Source organism: Oryzias latipes, chromosome 23, assembly GCF_053564925.1.
Source record: "Oryzias latipes strain Hd-rR chromosome 23, Olatipes_Hd-rR_3.1".
NCBI classification, from domain to species: Eukaryota; Metazoa; Chordata; class Actinopteri; order Beloniformes; family Adrianichthyidae; genus Oryzias; species Oryzias latipes.
The window spans coordinates 14,971,188-14,990,487 of record NC_136259.1 but is presented as its reverse complement, the minus strand read 5'-3'; the positions used below and the strand labels follow the sequence as shown (position 1 = coordinate 14,990,487).

The 19,300-nt window shown below is 39.9% G+C and overlaps 1 protein-coding gene across 1 annotated transcript in view; it reads left to right on the top strand.

Annotated features, from left to right (window-relative positions):
* Positions 1-19,300, top strand: part of lrrc17 (leucine rich repeat containing 17) — a 74,986-nt gene that overhangs the window by 34,390 nt on the left and 21,296 nt on the right. The gene's annotated exons all lie outside the window — the stretch shown is intronic.

The following is a 19,300-nucleotide window of genomic DNA, read 5'->3' as shown; positions in this document are numbered from 1 at the left end:
ATTCGTTCTGTTTCTGGATTTGTGTATTTGTACTGGGATTTGTTGTTGTTTTATCTTAAATGTACACATTTCCTGCACCTCTCAGCCACCGTACTTTTGGGCCACCGTACGTATGTGTTTCAAAAATGCACAGCAAAGAGCTTTACTTCTTATTCTGCACGTTTAGTGATGGGACTGTTCTAACTTTACAAAATCTCAGAGTGAAGCAACATCCACACAGGTGAGAAATCTCACTCCTGACCGTTTGCTTTGAAAATATTTTTACTTTGGGTTCTGTTTGCAGTTTCAGGCCGGGACTGATTTGACAGATTTTGCCATTTTTCCCTGCAGACAGCCTGTTGCCACCTGTAAGGATAGCTGTGACTGAGGCTCAATGGGGCTTTGTTTCATTTAGAGTAAAGGCCTGTTCACACCGGGACGAATTTCGCCGGCGATTTTCGCCGACGTTTAACGCCTCGTGACTAAACAAAGGGCACCAACGAGAGTGTCCACACCGACGCGAAAAAACGCCACGCGTTAAAGCGTCAAAAAAAAAAAAAAACGCCTCGGGTTCGTTTTTTTTTTTCGACGCGTCGCGTCGAAATCTACTCGACCAATGAGAATGGCGCTTTTGCTCACGTGTCTGGAGCTTCTGAAGTTACAGTAAAACACAACTTGGGGGCGCTCAAACACAAAACTGCCTTGCTGAGCACACATACCAGCGAAGAAGATAGACGCCAAGTAGCGTCTACACAGCCGCGAAGCAATAATGACGGACATTCTAAAATATCCCCGAACCAAGCACCAGTTGGAGCTACTGGTGCTTGAAATATTCATGTTTTCTTTGTTTGATTCTGACAAGCGTGTAAATACTTGCTCTCTTCTTCTGAGTGAAAAGCGACTTTAAGAAGCGTAAAGTTGCGCAGCGCCACCTTGTGTACAGGAGTGTTTCTCTTTTACATTAAGCGCCATCTAATGTCAGGGAATGAAATTGCATGTTCACTCCACTCATCGTCAGCGAAAATCGCCTGGGTGTGAACACAAAAAACGTGGCGAAAAACGCTGGCGAATAACGCCTGGCGAATATTCGTCCCGGTGTGTACGGGCCTTAAGGCTTTGGTAACTCAGGGCTTCTCATTCCTGATCCTGGAGATCTACCGCCCTGACTGTTTTCCAGATCTCCAAGTCCTGCTAGCTGCTGATTGGCTTAATCAGACGTCTCCACATTCTGGTTGAATGAACACATCTGGTCCAGGTAACCAGCAGGAAGCAGTGCAGGGAGAGCTTGAAAACAGGCAGGTTGGGAGATCTGGAGGAGCAGGAATGAGCAGCCCTGCATTAGTAATGTCTCAAGTCATTGTTCTTTCTTTGTGTGAATTGCTCTTAGTCTGGCCCATCCCTTAACATCAATAGGCCTAGGCTGGGGCCATCAAATGGGGATTTTCTTGGGCACGCAAACCCCTCCACCGCGATAAGGTGGCATTCAAGGAGGGGGAATTTTTGTCCTCATTTCTGCCGTCATCGTCATTTTTGCGATTACAGTTTTGACATTTTTTTCGGTGATTTTGTGCATGTGTGTATTTTTGTTGCGTTACACAATTGTCATGTTGTTTTGTGCTTTGGGCGACTTTTGACCTGATTTTTTGGCGTTTTGACGCTTTTTTTGACACTTTTAACCTTTTTGAGTGTTTCACCCTCGTTGCAGTTACAATATCTTTTTTCTTTTTTAATTTTTTAAAATATATTTCTTGCTTTGAAATTTTGCTTTAAAGATGTAGGAGATTTAGAATTTGGGGGATTTATTTTGGTCAGAAGGAGAAACCAGAGCACCTGGAGAAAACCCTGTTTAGACTCAAATGTCATGCATTAAAGGGGGGGGGGGTGTTACTTTCCACACGATTGCCGCCTGACCTCGAGAAACAGAGAACTGTACTGTTACTAATATAATAATTTTTTTAATCAAACAAAAGAAGAACTAAAATAATAATGAAGTTAAGGAATCATAGCTTAGAAGCTTAGATTTAAAAGGGTTGTTTTGGAAAGTTACCTTTAATGCAATGCTAATTTTTTTATTTTATTTTATTTATTTATTTATTTTAAGTATTAGGGGACTAGGGTTTGGGGGTTTTTTTTTTGACAGAGGGAGAAACCAGGGCAACTGGAGAAAACCCTGTTTAGACTTGAGTGTCAGGCATTAAGGGGGGAGGGGTGTTACTTTCCACACAATTGCCTGACATCAAGAAAAATAGAACTGTACTGTCACTAATATAATAATTTTTTTATAATAATTTTTTTAAACAAACAAAATGAAAAACTAAAACAAAACTGTTAAAGTAAACCTAGCTTAAACTTAAAAGGGCTGTTGTGGAAAGTTACCTTTATTGCAATAGAATAAAAAAAGAGAATAGAAAATAAATATTTACAAATTACACATTTAGAATAGAAAAAGCCACACTAGTTCCTACCAGTAAAATACTAACTAAAAGATTCACTCTTTAACACTGGAGCTTTTCCTACAGTTTGCTCTACTTAGAACATCATAACTCCATCTAAGCTGCTAAAGGGCTAAAGACTAAATGGGGAGGGGATTGTGGGGGGACTTTGTGTCTGTGTGGGTTGTGGGGGGGCTTGGTGTGTGTGCGTGGGGGGGCGGGGGTGTTACAGGAAGAAGGCTTTCTATCCGGAGCTGTGGTCGGGGACCTTTTAAACAGGTTCAGGAACCTCTGACCAAGACTTTTCTTTGTAGTCTTCTTTTTCAGCTCGTCCACCTGCTGCTGCAGTTGATGGATTTGGACCTGGAAGTCCTCTTGAGTCTTTCTGATGGTTTTCTTTTTCGTCTTCACAACTTTCTTGAGGTGAGCGACTTGTTGTGAAAGGCTGGACTTTTCTTCTTCCAGCTGCTGCTGCTGGCCTTCAAGTTCTCTTTGGACTTGGGCCAAAGCAGCTCTTAGTTTGGTGGACTCCTTCACCTCCAGGTCAAAGCTGAGTTTGGCTTGATTTGTTTGGATCCTCTCTTGCTTCAGCTCTTCTCCCATTTGCTGTAGTTTCAAACCAAGGTCCAACTTGTTCTTGTGATGGGCCTGTTTTGCCATCTGAAGCCTTTGATCTTCTTGCTGCAGCTTTTCCTTCAAGGTGACTTCAGATTTGCTGATGATGGCGTCTTTTTCTCTGATGGTTTCTTTTAATTTATGCATGGCCTTCTCATTATTGGAGAGCTGTTCCAAAAAGGTCTTTTCAGTTTGGTAACATGCTGCCTTGAGCTCCTTACAATTTCTTCTTAATTCAGCCAATTCTTTCACAAGGGATTCTTTTTCTCTCTTCCATCCTTCTCTTTCCTTTTCCATCTTACCTTTCTCCCTTTCAAAGTTTCTGGTAAGCTCCAAACCTTCCTCCCGTATCTGCCTTTTTAGGAACTCATTCTGTTTTTGGAGCCGGAAGACCTTTTTCTTGGAGAACTCTTCACAATCCATCATCTCGGTCTGCATTTCATTCATATTGGACATGACCTCTTTGATTTCTGCAATGTAACAGGACTCTTCTTCTTTCCAATGCTGTCTTTCTCGGCTCATCTGTTCTTCAAGCTGAGCAGCTTTCTGAGCAGCTTCCCGCAGCATGTCATCTTTCTTCCGTTGATCCATTTTTAGGTGTTCAATCTGACTCTGTAGTTCTGCCATCCTTGTCCTGGAGGCCTTATCCTCCTCACAAGGTTTTCTTAATTCAGCCATTTTCCTCTGCCAGTCTTCTCTTTCTTTAGCCAGCTGATTCTGTGCTTCTGTTAATGCCAACTGATGGTCATTTAGAAGACGCTCTTGCTGCATTTTTAGGTCGTCCGTCAGACGGAGTAGTTGGACGATCCTTTTCTTTTGCTTGGAGTCTTTTTTAGAATCGGTCTCCTTCTGAGCCGTCTTTAGCTGAGCGATTTCTTGCATGAAAGAGGACTTTTCTACCTCCCATTGCTGCCTTTCTTTTGTCAGGTGGCTCAAAGAGGGTTCCACTTTTGCTAAAAGTTCTTTCTTGTGGCTCATCTCTACTTTACGGTGATCAGCTTTCAGAGCAGAGTCCGTCAGCTTCTGATCTTCCTGCCGGAGAAGCTCCTTCAGACGCTTTACTTCCCCTTTCAGAGCAGCGTTCTCTACTTGAAGTGCTCCTGCGTTCTCCACTGAGGTTGACTCAGATGTTGAAGTCGGCTTATCCAGTTTTTGACGGCAGATTGTGGGCTTGGGTTTTTCCCAATCCTGCTGTCTTTTTGGTTGAGGAGGTTCTGGCACGTCAGGAAAATCCTCATGATCGTCAGAAAGGGGGGAGTAATCACACTCTCCGTCAATGTCACACCAGTCCACAAAAGTGTCTCGTTTTTTAGGACGAGTAGGCTGAAACATCAACTCAGAAGTGGCCTTGTTCTCCACAACAGATTCCAAATTGCTGAGTTTTAAATTCTTTAGGGTTTTTCGGACAGCACGGCTTGTTGATGGTTCCATGGTACTATTAATTGAGGTTTCTAATCACAGTTTGACAAGAAAGGTTCTTTGTAACCGAAGACTCTTCTTTAACTTGTTCTTTGGTTCTTTGCAATACATGAAAACCTGGGCACAAAAATTGATCAGAATCTTAAGTTTTAAGGTGTATATATAAACTTTTAACAAAACTTCATTACAGATGATGTTACATCATATGACATCATATGAAATCATATCATGACATGAAGTCATGATTTGATTTTATATGACGTCAAACCATGACATCAGTGAAGTCATCAGATGATGTCACTGGGTGTGTAATATGTAGTGAAATGATGCAATCACCTTTAAATTTCGGGAAGGGTCATTTTCTGTGTGTTTTTTATTCTTTTTACTCCAAATTCTTGTTATGTTCACAAATGTTTGAATCTATTTTAGTCTAGTTTTTCATTGATTTGCACATTTACATTTTAAGCAGGGTGTTTCATTTTTTTCTGTAGCCCCTCTCTTGAGTTTTCTATCGGAATTGCTTCAGTGTCAGATGTAAAATATTCAGTCTGTATAAAATTGATTAAACCTTTTTTCAAGTGAAATGCATTTTATTTTAGATCCTTTGGCTTCTGTGAATGAATGTGTAATAGTAAGTGATTAGGCTACTATGCTGCTTGAGGCTTTTTTCCAACTGAGAAAAAAGCAAAACAAACACAAAGCTGTTATTTTGCTTTTGACTGCATAAGAGAAATGGACTGATTGAGTGTGATGTCTTACCTACGGCTACCTTTTGAGGTGAGGGCCACTGGGCACCACATGCTTTTATTTAGGCATCTGTTGGCCAGTTTATGACTTAAATAACTTACAATAAAGAAATAATATTGTGAAAAAATAAGGTATAGTATGAACATGGTAAAAAAGCAATCAGAGCAAAATTGGTTTTGCCAACAAATGTGATGACTGAATAATAGCTGTTTATTTTGTCAATAGAAGTCTATGGGATTTTGGCTTCTTGAAGCCAGCAGGTACTTCCTGTTTGGAAAGCCAGAAGGGAGGAGTCACTCAGTCCAGTTCTCACACAGTCATAGTTTGGAGCTACATTGGTGCTGATCCAGCACGGGTGGAGTTACAATAATCTACTGTATGTCATAACAGCATATTCAAAGTCATAACAGCATATTCAGAAACTTTAACCTCTGTAGACTGGTAAAAACCGACAAATTCATTCAACTTTTGATTCCTGCAGGCTGTGTCTACTCGTATGTGCGGTGGCCCAGAAGGGTAACAACACAATACTTTAGATTTCGCAACACAACACAGAATAACATACTACAAATAACTCACTACACGAAACAATGTGTTGTGATTTAAAGTGTTGTGTTGTGAGTTCAAGTGTTGTGTTGTGAGTTATTGTTTCATGTTGTGAATTAATGTTGTGAATTATTGTGTTGTGAGTATTTGTGTTGTAAGTTATTCTGTTATGAGTTATTGTTTCGTGATGTCAGTTAAATTTTTTAGTGTTTTGACGAATTGTGGCATGTTATTCTGTGTTGTGTTGTGAAATCTATAGTGTTGTATTGTGATTCTACTGTAGGGTGGCCCAGAGGTGCAAGACACATTTACATTTAAGATACAACAACAACAAATCCCAGAACAAATGAACAAATACAGAAACACAACAGCAAATCCGGGTGCAAACTACCAATACCAAATCATAAAAAACAATCCTGTTACAAATGACCAAATCCAGAAACACAACAATAAAAGCAGAGACACGGCTTCTAACAGAAAGGGATGTCATATAAAACCATTTGTGTTTGATTTTTAAAGTTATTTATTACTGTTTTATATATGAGGACATTATAAATACATAAAACAAACCAAAAGCAATTTTTTATTGTGTTACTACGATAAAATAAAAATAAGAAAACACTGTTTAGAAAGGTAAAGTTTTTGCGTCACTTCTGGTATTAAAGGAATTCCCTTTCCATTAGCAGCTGCTCGCTTTTGTTCATTTTTTCTTCTTCTGCTGTCGTGTTTTGGAAGCTTAATGGAAAGGGAATCCCCTTAATACCCAAAGTGATGCAAAAACTTTACCTTAATAAACAATGTTGTCATTTTTATTGTAGTAAACAATTTTAAAAATGCTTTTGGATTGTCTCATGTATCTCAAATGTCCATATAAAAACAGTAATAAATAAATGTAAAAAAAACACACAAGTAGTTTTATATAACGTCACTTCTGGGATTCAGGACGTTCCCTTTCCGTTAAAAGCCGTGTCTCCGCTTTCATTCGTTCTGTTTCTGGATTTGTGTATTTGTACTGGGATTTGTTGTTGTTTTATCTTAAATGTACACATTTCCTGCACCTCTCAGCCACCGTACTTTTGGGCCACCGTACGTATGTGTTTCAAAAATGCACAGCAAAGAGCTTTACTTCTTATTCTGCTTGTTTAGTGATGGGACTGTTCTAACTTTATAAAATCTCAGAGTGAAGCAACATCCACACAGGTGAGAATTCTCACTCCTGACCGTTTGCTTTGAAAATATTTTTACTTTGGGTTCTGTTTGCAGTTTCAGGCCGGGACTGATTTGACAGATTTTGCCATTTTTCCCTGCAGACAGCCTGTTGCCATGTGTAAGGATAGCTGTGACTGAGGCTCAATGGGGCTTTGTTTCGTTTAGAGTAAGGCTTTGGTAACTCAGGGCTGCTCATTCCTGGTCCTGGAGATCTACCACCCTGACTTTTTTCCAGATCTCCAAGTCCTGCTAGCTGCTGATTGGCTTAATCAGACGTCTCCACATTCTGGTTGAATGAACACATCTGGTCCAGGTAACCAGCAGGAAGCAGTGCAGAGAGAGCTGGAAAACAGGCAGGTTGGGAGATCTGGAGGAGCAGGAATGAGCAGCCCTGCATTAGTAATGTCCCAAGTCATTGTTCTTTCTTTGTGTGAATTGCTCTTAGTCTGGCCCATCCCTTAACATCAATAGGCCCAGGCTGGGGCTATCAAATGGGGATTTTCTTGGGCACGCAAACCCATCCACCGTGATAAGGTGGCATTCAAGGAGGGGGAATTTTTGTCCTCATTTTTGCCGTCATCGTCATTTTTGCGATTACAGTTTCGACATTTTTTCGGTGATTTTGTGCATGTGTGTATTTTTGTTGCGTTACACAATTGTCATGTTGTTTTGTGCTTTGGGCGACTTTTGACCTGATTTTTTGGCGTTTTGACGCTTTTTTTTTGAAACCTTTAACCTTTTTGATTGTTTCACCCTCGTTGCAGTTACAATATCTTTTTTCTTTTTTAATTTTTTAAAATATATTTCTTGCTTTGAAATTTTACTTTAAAGATGTAGGAGATTTAGAATTTGGGGGATTTATTTTGGACAGAAGGAGAAACCAGAGCACCTGGAGAAAACCCTGTTTAGACTCAAATGTCAGGCATTGGGGGGGGGGGGGGGGGGACTTTCCACAACACAATTGCCTGACCTCGAGAAAAAGAGAACTGTACTGTTACTAACTTAATAATTTTTTTTAATCAAACAAAAGAAAAACTAAAATAATAATGAAGTTAAGGAAGCATGGCTTAGAAGCTTAGATTTAAAAGGGTTGTTTTGGAAAGTTACCTTTAATGCAATGCTAATTTTTTTATTTTATTTTATTTATTTATTTATTTTAAGTATTAGGGGACTAGGGTTTTGGGGGGGGGGGGGGGGGGGGGGGGGGGGGGGGGTTTGACAGAGGGAGAAACCAGGGCACCCGGAGAAAACCCTGTTTAGACTTGAATGTCAGGCATTAAGGGGGGAGGGGTGTTACTTTCCACACAATTGCCTGACATCAAGAAAAATAGAACTGTACTGTCACTAATATAATAATTTTTTTATAATAATTTTTTTAAACAAACAAAATGAAAAACTAAAACAAAACTGTTAAAGTTAACCTAGCTTAAACTTAAAAGGGCTGTTGTGGAAAGTTACCTTTATTGCAATAGAATAAAAAAAGAGAATAGAAAATAAATATTTACAAATTACACATTTAGAATAGAAAAAGCCACCCTAGTTCCTACCAGTAAAATACTAACTAAATGTTTAACCCTTTAACACTGGAGCTTTTCCTACAGTTTGCTCTACTTAGAACATCATAACTCCATCTAAGCTGCTAAAGGGCTAAAGACTAAATGGGGAGGGGATTGTGGGGGGACTTTGTGTCTGTGTGGGTTGTGGGGGGGCTTGGTGTGTGTGCGTGGGGGGGCGGAGGTGTTACAGGAAGAAGGCTTTCTATCCGGAGCTGTGGTCGGGGACCTTTTAAACAGGTTCAGGAACCTCTGACCAAGACTTTTCTTTGAAGTCTTCTTTTTCAGCTCGTCCACCTGCTGCTGCAGTTGATGGATTTGGACCTGGAAGTCCTCTTGAGTCTTTCTGATGGTTTTCTTTTTCGTCTTCACAACTTTCTTGAGGTGAGCGACTTGTTGTGAAAGGCTGGACTTTTCTTCTTCCAGCTGCTGCTGCTGGCCTTCAAGTTCTCTCTGGACTTGGGCCAAAGCAGCTCTTAGTTTGGTGGACTCCTTTACCTCCAGGTCAAAGCTGAGTTTGGCTTGATTTGTTCGGATCCTCTCTTGCTTCAGCTCTTCTCCCATTTGCTGTAGTTTCAAACCAAGGTCCAACTTGTTCTTGTGATGGGCCTGTTTTGCCATCTGAAGCCGTTGGTCTTCTTGCTGCAGCTTTTCCTTCAAGGTGTCTTCAGATTTGCTGATGATGGCGTCTTTTTCTCTGATGGTTTCTTTTAATTTATGCATGGCCTTCTCATTATTGGAGAGCTGTTCCAAAAAGGTCTTTTCAGTTTGGTAACATGCTGCCTTGAGCTCCTTACAATTTCTTCTTAATTCAGCCAATTCTTTCACAAGGGATTCTTTTTCTCTCTTCCATCCTTCTCTTTCTTTATCCAGCTTACCTTTCTCTCTTTCAAAGTTTCTGGTAAGCTCCAAACCTTCCTCCCGTATCTGCCTTTTTAGGAACTCATTCTGTTTTTGGAGCCGGAAGACCTTTTTCTTGGAGAACTCTTCACAATCCATCATCTCGGTCTGCATTTCATTCATATTGGACATGACCTCTTTGATTTCTGCAATGTAACAGGACTCTTCTTCTTTCCAATGTTGTCTTTCTCGGCTCATCTGTTCTTCAAGCTGAGCAGCTTTCTGAGCAGCTTCCCGCAGCATGTCATCTTTCTTCCGTTGATCCATTTTTAGGTGTTCAATCTGACCCTGTAGTTCTGCCATCCTTGTCCTGGAGGCCTTATCCTCCTCACAAGGTTTTCTTAATTCAGCCATTTTCCTCTGCCAGTCTTCTCTTTCTTTAGCCAGCTGATTCTGTGCTTCTGTTAATGCCAGCTGATGGTCATTTAGAAGACGCTCTTGCTGCATTTTTAGGTCGTCCGTCAGACGGAGTAGTTGGACGATCCTTTTCTTTTGCTTGGAGGCTTTTTTAGAATCGGTCTCCTTCTGAGCCGTCTTTAGCTGAGCGATTTCTTGCATGAAAGAGGACTTTTCTACCTCCCATTGCTGCCTTTCTTTTGTCAGGTGGCTCAAAGAGGTTTCCACTTTTGCTAAAAGTTCTTTCTTGTGGCCCATCTCTGCTTTACGGTGATCAGCTTTCAGAGCAGAGTCCGTCAGCTTCTGATCTTCCTGCCGGAGAAGCTCCTTCAGACGCTTTACTTCCCCTTTCAGAGCAGCGTTCTCTACTTGAAGTGCTCCTGCGTTCTCCACTGAGGTTGACTCAGATGTTGAATTCGGCTTATCCAGTTTTTGACGGCAGATTGTGGGCTTGGGTTTTTCCCAATCCTGCTGTCTTTTTGGTTGCGGAGGTTCTGGCACGTCAGGAAAATCCTCATGATCGTCAGAAAGGGGGGAGTAATCACACTCTCCGTCAATGTCACACCAGTCCACAAAAGTGTCTCGTTTTTTAGGACGAGTAGGCTGAAACATCAACTCAGAAGTGGCCTTGTTCTCCACAACAGATTCCAAATTGCTGAGTTTTAAATTCTTTAGGGTTTTTCGGACAGCACGGCTTGTTGATGGTTCCATGGTACTATTAATTGAGGTTTCTAATCACAGTTTGACAAGAAAGGTTCTTTGTAACCGAAGACTCTTCTTTAACTTGTTCTTTGGTTCTTTGCAATACATGAAAACCTGGGCACAAAAATTGATCAGAATCTTAAGTTTTAAGGTGTATTTATAAACTTTTAACAAAACTTCATTACAGATGATGTTACATCATATGACATCATATGAAATCAAATCATGACATGAAGTCATGATTTGATTTTATATGACATCATATGAAATCATATCATGACATGAAGTCATGATTTGATTTTATATGACGTCAAACCATGACATCAGTGAAGTCATCAGATGATGTCACTGGTGGTGCAATATGTAGTGAAATGATGCAATCACCTTTAAATTTCGGAAAGGGTCGTTTTCTGTGTGTTTTTTATTCTTTTTACTCCAAATTCTTGTTATGTTCACAAATGTTTGAATCTATTTTAGTCTAGTTTTTCACTGATTTGCACATTTACATTTTAAGCAGGGTGTTTCATTTTTTTCTGTAGCCCCTCTCTTGAGTTTTCTATCGGGATTGCTTCAGTGTCAGATGTAAAATATTCAGTCTGTATAAAATTGATTAAACCTTTTTTCAAGTGAAATGCATTTTATTTGAGATCATTTGGCTTCTGTGAATGAATGTGTAATAGTAAGTGATTAGGCTACAATGCTGGTTGAGGCTTTTTTCCAACTGAGAAAAAAGCAAAACAAACACAAAGCTGTTATTTTGCTTTTGACTGCATAAGAGAAATGGACTGATTGAGTGTGATGTCTTACCTACGACTACCTTTTGAGGTGAGGGCCACTGGGCACCACATGCTTTTATTTAGGCATCTGTTGGCCAGTTTATGACTTAAATAACTTACAATAAAGAAATAATATTGTGAAAAAATAAGGTATAGTATGAACATGGTAAAAAAGCAATCAGAGCAAAATTGGTTTTGCCAACAAATGTGATGACTGAATAATAGCTGTTTATTTTCTCAATAGAAGTCTATGGGATTTTGGCTTCTTGAAGCCAGCAGGTACTTCCTGTTTGGAACGCCAGAAGGGAGGAGTCACTCAGTCCAGTTCTCACACAGTCATAGTTTGGAGCTACATTGGTGCTGATCCAGCACGGGTGGAGTTACAATAATCTACTGTATGTGAAAAGTCATAACAGCATATTCAGAAACTTTAACCTCTGTAGACTGGTAAAAACCGACAAATTCATTCAACTTTTGATTCCTGCAGGCTGTGTCTACTCGTATGTGCGGTGGTAGCATAGCTTTCCACACAATTGCCTGACATCGAGAAAAATAGAACTGCACTGTCACTAATATAATATTTTTTATAGTAATTATTTTAAACAAACAAAATGAAAAACTAAAATAAAAACTAAAACAAAACTGTTAAAGTTAACCTAGCTTAAACTTAAAAGGGCTGTTGTGGAAAGTTACCTTTATTGCAATAGAATAAAAAAAGAGAATAGAAAATAAATATTTACAAATTACACATTTAGAATAGAAAAAGCCACCCTAGTTCCTACCAGTAAAATACTAACTAAATGTTTAACCCTTTAACACTGGAGCTTTTCCTACAGTTTGCTCTACTTAGAACATCATAACTCCATCTAAGCTGCTAAAGGGCTAAAGACTAAATGGGGAGGGGATTGTGGGGGGACTTTGTGTCTGTGTGGGTTGTGGGGGGGCTTGGTGTGTGTGCGTGGGGGGGCGGAGGTGTTACAGGAAGAAGGCTTTCTATCCGGAGCTGTGGTCGGGGACCTTTTAAACAGGTTCAGGAACCTCTGACCAAGACTTTTCTTTGAAGTCTTCTTTTTCAGCTCGTCCACCTGCTGCTGCAGTTGATGGATTTGGACCTGGAAGTCCTCTTGAGTCTTTCTGATGGTTTTCTTTTTCGTCTTCACAACTTTCTTGAGGTGAGCGACTTGTTGTGAAAGGCTGGACTTTTCTTCTTCCAGCTGCTGCTGCTGGCCTTCAAGTTCTCTCTGGACTTGGGCCAAAGCAGCTCTTAGTTTGGTGGACTCCTTTACCTCCAGGTCAAAGCTGAGTTTGGCTTGATTTGTTCGGATCCTCTCTTGCTTCAGCTCTTCTCCCATTTGCTGTAGTTTCAAACCAAGGTCCAACTTGTTCTTGTGATGGGCCTGTTTTGCCATCTGAAGCCGTTGGTCTTCTTGCTGCAGCTTTTCCTTCAAGGTGTCTTCAGATTTGCTGATGATGGCGTCTTTTTCTCTGATGGTTTCTTTTAATTTATGCATGGCCTTCTCATTATTGGAGAGCTGTTCCAAAAAGGTCTTTTCAGTTTGGTAACATGCTGCCTTGAGCTCCTTACAATTTCTTCTTAATTCAGCCAATTCTTTCACAAGGGATTCTTTTTCTCTCTTCCATCCTTCTCTTTCTTTATCCAGCTTACCTTTCTCTCTTTCAAAGTTTCTGGTAAGCTCCAAACCTTCCTCCCGTATCTGCCTTTTTAGGAACTCATTCTGTTTTTGGAGCCGGAAGACCTTTTTCTTGGAGAACTCTTCACAATCCATCATCTCGGTCTGCATTTCATTCATATTGGACATGACCTCTTTGATTTCTGCAATGTAACAGGACTCTTCTTCTTTCCAATGTTGTCTTTCTCGGCTCATCTGTTCTTCAAGCTGAGCAGCTTTCTGAGCAGCTTCCCGCAGCATGTCATCTTTCTTCCGTTGATCCATTTTTAGGTGTTCAATCTGACCCTGTAGTTCTGCCATCCTTGTCCTGGAGGCCTTATCCTCCTCACAAGGTTTTCTTAATTCAGCCATTTTCCTCTGCCAGTCTTCTCTTTCTTTAGCCAGCTGATTCTGTGCTTCTGTTAATGCCAGCTGATGGTCATTTAGAAGACGCTCTTGCTGCATTTTTAGGTCGTCCGTCAGACGGAGTAGTTGGACGATCCTTTTCTTTTGCTTGGAGGCTTTTTTAGAATCGGTCTCCTTCTGAGCCGTCTTTAGCTGAGCGATTTCTTGCATGAAAGAGGACTTTTCTACCTCCCATTGCTGCCTTTCTTTTGTCAGGTGGCTCAAAGAGGTTTCCACTTTTGCTAAAAGTTCTTTCTTGTGGCCCATCTCTGCTTTACGGTGATCAGCTTTCAGAGCAGAGTCCGTCAGCTTCTGATCTTCCTGCCGGAGAAGCTCCTTCAGACGCTTTACTTCCCCTTTCAGAGCAGCGTTCTCTACTTGAAGTGCTCCTGCGTTCTCCACTGAGGTTGACTCAGATGTTGAATTCGGCTTATCCAGTTTTTGACGGCAGATTGTGGGCTTGGGTTTTTCCCAATCCTGCTGTCTTTTTGGTTGCAGAGGTTCTGGCACGTCAGGAAAATCCTCATGATCGTCAGAAAGGGGGGAGTAATCACACTCTCCGTCAATGTCACACCAGTCCACAAAAGTGTCTCGTTTTTTAGGACGAGTAGGCTGAAACATCAACTCAGAAGTGGCCTTGTTCTCCACAACAGATTCCAAATTGCTGAGTTTTAAATTCTTTAGGGTTTTTCGGACAGCACGGCTTGTTGATGGTTCCATGGTACTATTAATTGAGGTTTCTAATCACAGTTTGACAAGAAAGGTTCTTTGTAACCGAAGACTCTTCTTTAACTTGGTCTTTGGTTCTTTGCAATACACGAAAACCTGGGCACAAAAATTGATCAGAATCTTAAGTTTTAAGGTGTATTTATAAACTTTTAACAAAACTTCATTACAGATGATGTTACATCATATGACATCATATGAAATCAAATCATGACATGAAGTCATGATATGATTTCATATGACATCATATGAAATCATATCATGACATGAAGTCATGATTTGATTTTATATGACGTCAAACCATGACATCAGTGAAGTCATCAGATGATGTCACTGGTGGTGCAATATGTAGTGAAATGATGCAATCACCTTTAAATTTCGGAAAGGGTCGTTTTCTGTGTGTTTTTTATTCTTTTTACTCCAAATTCTTGTTATGTTCACAAATGTTTGAATCTATTTTAGTCTAGTTTTTCACTGATTTGCACATTTACATTTTAAGCAGGGTGTTTCATTTTTTTCTGTAGCCCCTCTCTTGAGTTTTCTATCGGGATTGCTTCAGTGTCAGATGTAAAATATTCAGTCTGTATAAAATTGATTAAACCTTTTTTCAAGTGAAATGCATTTTATTTGAGATCATTTGGCTTCTGTGAATGAATGTGTAATAGTAAGTGATTAGGCTACAATGCTGGTTGAGGCTTTTTTCCAACTGAGAAAAAAGCAAAACAAACACAAAGCTGTTATTTTGCTTTTGACTGCATAAGAGAAATGGACTGATTGAGTGTGATGGCTTACCTACGACTACCTTTTGAGGTGAGGGCCACTGGGCACCACATGCTTTTATTTAGGCATCTGTTGGCCAGTTTATGACTTAAATAACTTACAATAAAGAAATAATATTGTGAAAAAATAAGGTATAGTATGAACATGGTAAAAAAGCAATCAGAGCAAAATTGGTTTTGCCAACAAATGTGATGACTGAATAATAGCTGTTTATTTTCTCAATAGAAGTCTATGGGATTTTGGCTTCTTGAAGCCAGCAGGTACTTCCTGTTTGGAACGCCAGAAGGGAGGAGTCACTCAGTCCAGTTCTCACACAGTCATAGTTTGGAGCTACATTGGTGCTGATCCAGCACGGGTGGAGTTACAATAATCTACTGTATGTGAAAAGTCATAACAGCATATTCAGAAACTTTAACCTCTGTAGACTGGTAAAAACCGACAAATTCATTCAACTTTTGATTCCTGCAGGCTGTGTCTACTCGTATGTGCGGTGGCCCAGAAGGGTAACAACACAATACTTTAGATTTCGCAACACAACACAGAATAACATACTACAATTAACTCACTACACGAAACAATGTGTTGTGATTTAAAGTGTTGTGTTGTGAGTTCAAGTGTTGTGTTGTGAGTTATTGTTTCATGTTGTGAATTAATGTTGTGAATTATTGCGTTGTGAGTATTTGTGTTGTAAGTTATTCTGTTATGAGTTATTGTTTCGTGATGTCAGTTAAATTTTTTAGTGTTTTGACGAATTGTGGCATGTTATTCTGTGTTGTGTTGTGAAATCTATAGTGTTGTATTGTGATTCTACTGTAGGGTGGCCCAGAGGTGCAAGACACATTTACATTTAAGATACAACAATAACAAATCCCAGAACAAATGAACAAATACAGAAACACAACAGCAAATCCGGGTGCAAACTACCAATACCAAATCATAAAAAACAATCCTGTTACAAATGACCAAATCCAGAAACACAACAATAAAAGCAGAGACACAGCTTCTAACAGAAAGGGATGTCATATAAAACCATTTGTGTTTGATTTTTAAAGTTATTTATTACTGTTTTATATATGAGGACATTATAAATACATAAAACAAACCAAAAGCAATTTTTTATTGTATTACTACGATAAAATAAAAATAAGAAAACACTGTTTAGAAAGGTAAAGTTTTTGCGTCACTTCTGGTATTAAAGGAATTCCCTATCCATTAGCAGCTGCTCGCTTTTGTTCATTTTTTCTTCTTCTGCTGTCGTGTTTTGGAAGCTTAATGGAAAGGGAATCCCCTTAATACCCAAAGTGATGCAAAAACTTTACCTTAATAAACAATGTTGTCATTTTTATTGTAGTAAACAATTTTAAAAATGCTTTTGGATTGTCTCATGTATCTCAAATGTCCATATAAAAACAGTAATAAATAAATGTAAAAAAAACACACAAGTAGTTTTATATAACGTCACTTCTGGGATTCAGGACGTTCCCTTTCCGTTAAAAGCCGTGTCTCCGCTTTCATTCGTTCTGTTTCTGGATTTGTGTATTTGTACTGGGATTTGTTGTTGTTTTATCTTAAATGTACACATTTCCTGCACCTCTCAGCCACCGTACGTATGTGTTTCAAAAATGCACAGCAAAGAGCTTTACTTCTTATTCTGCTTGTTTAGTGATGGGACTGTTCTAACTTTACAAAATCTCAGAGTGAAGCAACATCCACACAGGTGAGAAATCTCACTCCTGACCGTTTGCTTTGAAAATATTTTTACTTTGGGTTCTGTTTGCAGTTTCAGGCCGGGACTGATTTGACAGATTTTGCCATTTTTCCCTGCAGACAGCCTGTTGCCACCTGTAAGGATAGCTGTGACTGAGGCTCAATGGGGCTTTGTTTCGTTTAGAGTAAGGCTTTGGTAACTCAGGGCTGCTCATTCCTGGTCCTGGAGATCTACCACCCTGACTTTTTTCCAGATCTCCAAGTCCTGCTAGCTGCTGATTGGCTTAATCAGACGTCTCCACATTTTGGTTGAATGAACACATCTGGTCCAGGTAACCAGCAGGAAGCAGTGCAGGGAGAGCTGGAAAACAGGCAGGTTGGGAGATCTGGAGGAGCAGGAATGAGCAACCCTGCATTAGTAATGTCTCAAGTCATTGTTCTTTCTTTGTGTGAATTGCTCTTAGTCTGGCCCATCCCTTAACATCAATAGGCCCAGGCTGGGGCTATCAAATGGGGATTTTCTTGGGCACGCAAACCCATCCACCGTGATAAGGTGGCATTCAAGGAGGGGGAATTTTTGTCCTCATTTTTGCCGTCATCGTCATTTTTGCGATTACAGTTTCGACATTTTTTCGGTGATTTTGTGCATGTGTGTATTTTTGTTGCGTTACACAATTGTCATGTTGTTTTGTGCTTTGGGCGACTTTTGACCTGATTTTTTGGCGTCTTGACGCTTTTTTTTTGACACCTTTAACCTTTTTGAGTGTTTCACCCTCGTTGCAGTTACAATATCTTTTTTCTTTTTTAATTTTTTAAAATATATTTCTTGCTTTGAAATTTTACTTTAAAGATGTAGGAGATTTAGAATTTGCGGGATTTATTTTGGACAGAAGGAGAAACCAGAGCACCTGGAGAAAACCCTGTTTAGACTCAAATGTCAGGCATTGGGGAGGGGGGGGGGAGACTTTCCACAACACAATTGCCTGCCCTCGAGAAAAAGAGAACTGCACTGTTACTAATATAATAGTTTTTTTAATCAAACAAAAGAAGAACTAAAATAATAATGAAGTTAAGGAAGCATAGCTTAGAAGCTTAGATTTAAAAGGGTTGTTTTGGAAAGTCACCTTTAATGCAATGCTAATTTTTTTATTTTATTTTATCTATTTATTTATTTTAAGTATTAGGGGACTAGGGTTTGGGGTTTTTTTTTTGACAGAGGGAGAAACCAGGGCACCTGGAGAAAACCCTGTTTAGACTTGAGTGTCAGGCATTAAGGGGGGGGTGGGTTACTTTCCACACAATTGCCTGACATCGAGAAAAATAGAACTGCACTGTCACTAATATAATATTTTTTATAGTAATTATTTTAAACAAACAAAATGAAAAACTAAAATAAAAATTAAAACAAAACTGTTAAAGTAAACCTAGCTTAAACTTAAAAGGGCTGTTGTGGAAAGTTACCTTTATTGCAATAGAATAAAAAAAGAGAATAGAAAATAAATATTTACAAATTACACATTTAGAATAGAAAAAGCCACACTAGTTCCTACCAGTAAAATACTAACTAAATGTTTAACCCTTTAACACTGGAGCTTTTCCTACAGTTTGCTCTACTTAGAACATCATAACTCCATCTAAGCTGCTAAAGGGCTAAAGACTAAATGGGGAGGGGATTGTGGGGGGACTTTGTGTCTGTGTGGGTTGTGGGGGGGCTTGGTGTGTGTGCGTGGGGGGGCGGGGGTGTTACAGGAAGAAGGCTTTCTATCCGGAGCTGTGGTCGGGGACCTTTTAAACAGGTTCAGGAACCTCTGACCAAGACTTTTCTTTGAAGTCTTCTTTTTCAGCTCGTCCACCTGCTGCTGCAGTTGATGGATTTGGATCTGGAAGTCCTCTTGAGTCTTTCTGATGGTTTTCTTTTTCGTCTTCACAACTTTCTTGAGGTGAGCGACTTGTTGTGAAAGGCTGGACTTTTCTTCTTCCAGCTGCTGCTGCTGGCCTTCAAGTTCTCTCTGGACTTGGGCCAAAGCAGCTCTTAGTTTGGTGGACTCCTTCACCTCCAGGTCCAAGCTGAGTTTGGCTTGATTTGTTTGGATCCTCTCTTGCTTCAGCTCTTCTCCCATTTGCTGTAGTTTCAAACCACGGTCCAACTTGTTCTTGTGATGGGCCTGTTTTGCCATCTGAAGCCGTTGGTCTTCTTGCTGCAGCTTTTCCTTCAAGGTGACTTCATATTTGCTGATGATGGCGTCTTTTTCTCTGATGGTTTCTTTTAATTTATGCATGGCCTTCTCATTATTGGAGAGCTGTTCCAAAAAGGTCTTTTCAGTTTGGTAACATGCTGCCTTGAGCTCCTTACAATTTCTTCTTAATTCAGCCAATTCTTTCACAAGGGATTCTTTTTCTCTCTTCCATCCTTCTCTTTCTTTATCCAGCTTACCTTTCTCTCTTTCAAAGTTTCTGGTAAGCTCCAAACCTTCCTCCCGTATCTGCCTTTTTAGGAACTCATTCTGTTTTTGGAGCCGGAAGACCTTTTTCTTGGAGAACTCTTCACAATCCATCATCTCGGTCTGCATTTCATTCATATTGGACATGACCTCTTTGATTTCTGCAATGTAACAGGACTCTTCTTCTTTCCAATGTTGTCTTTCTCGGCTCATCTGTTCTTCAAGCTGAGCAGCTTTCTGAGCAGCTTCCCGCAGCATGTCATCTTTCTTCCGTTGATCCATTTTTAGGTGTTCAAT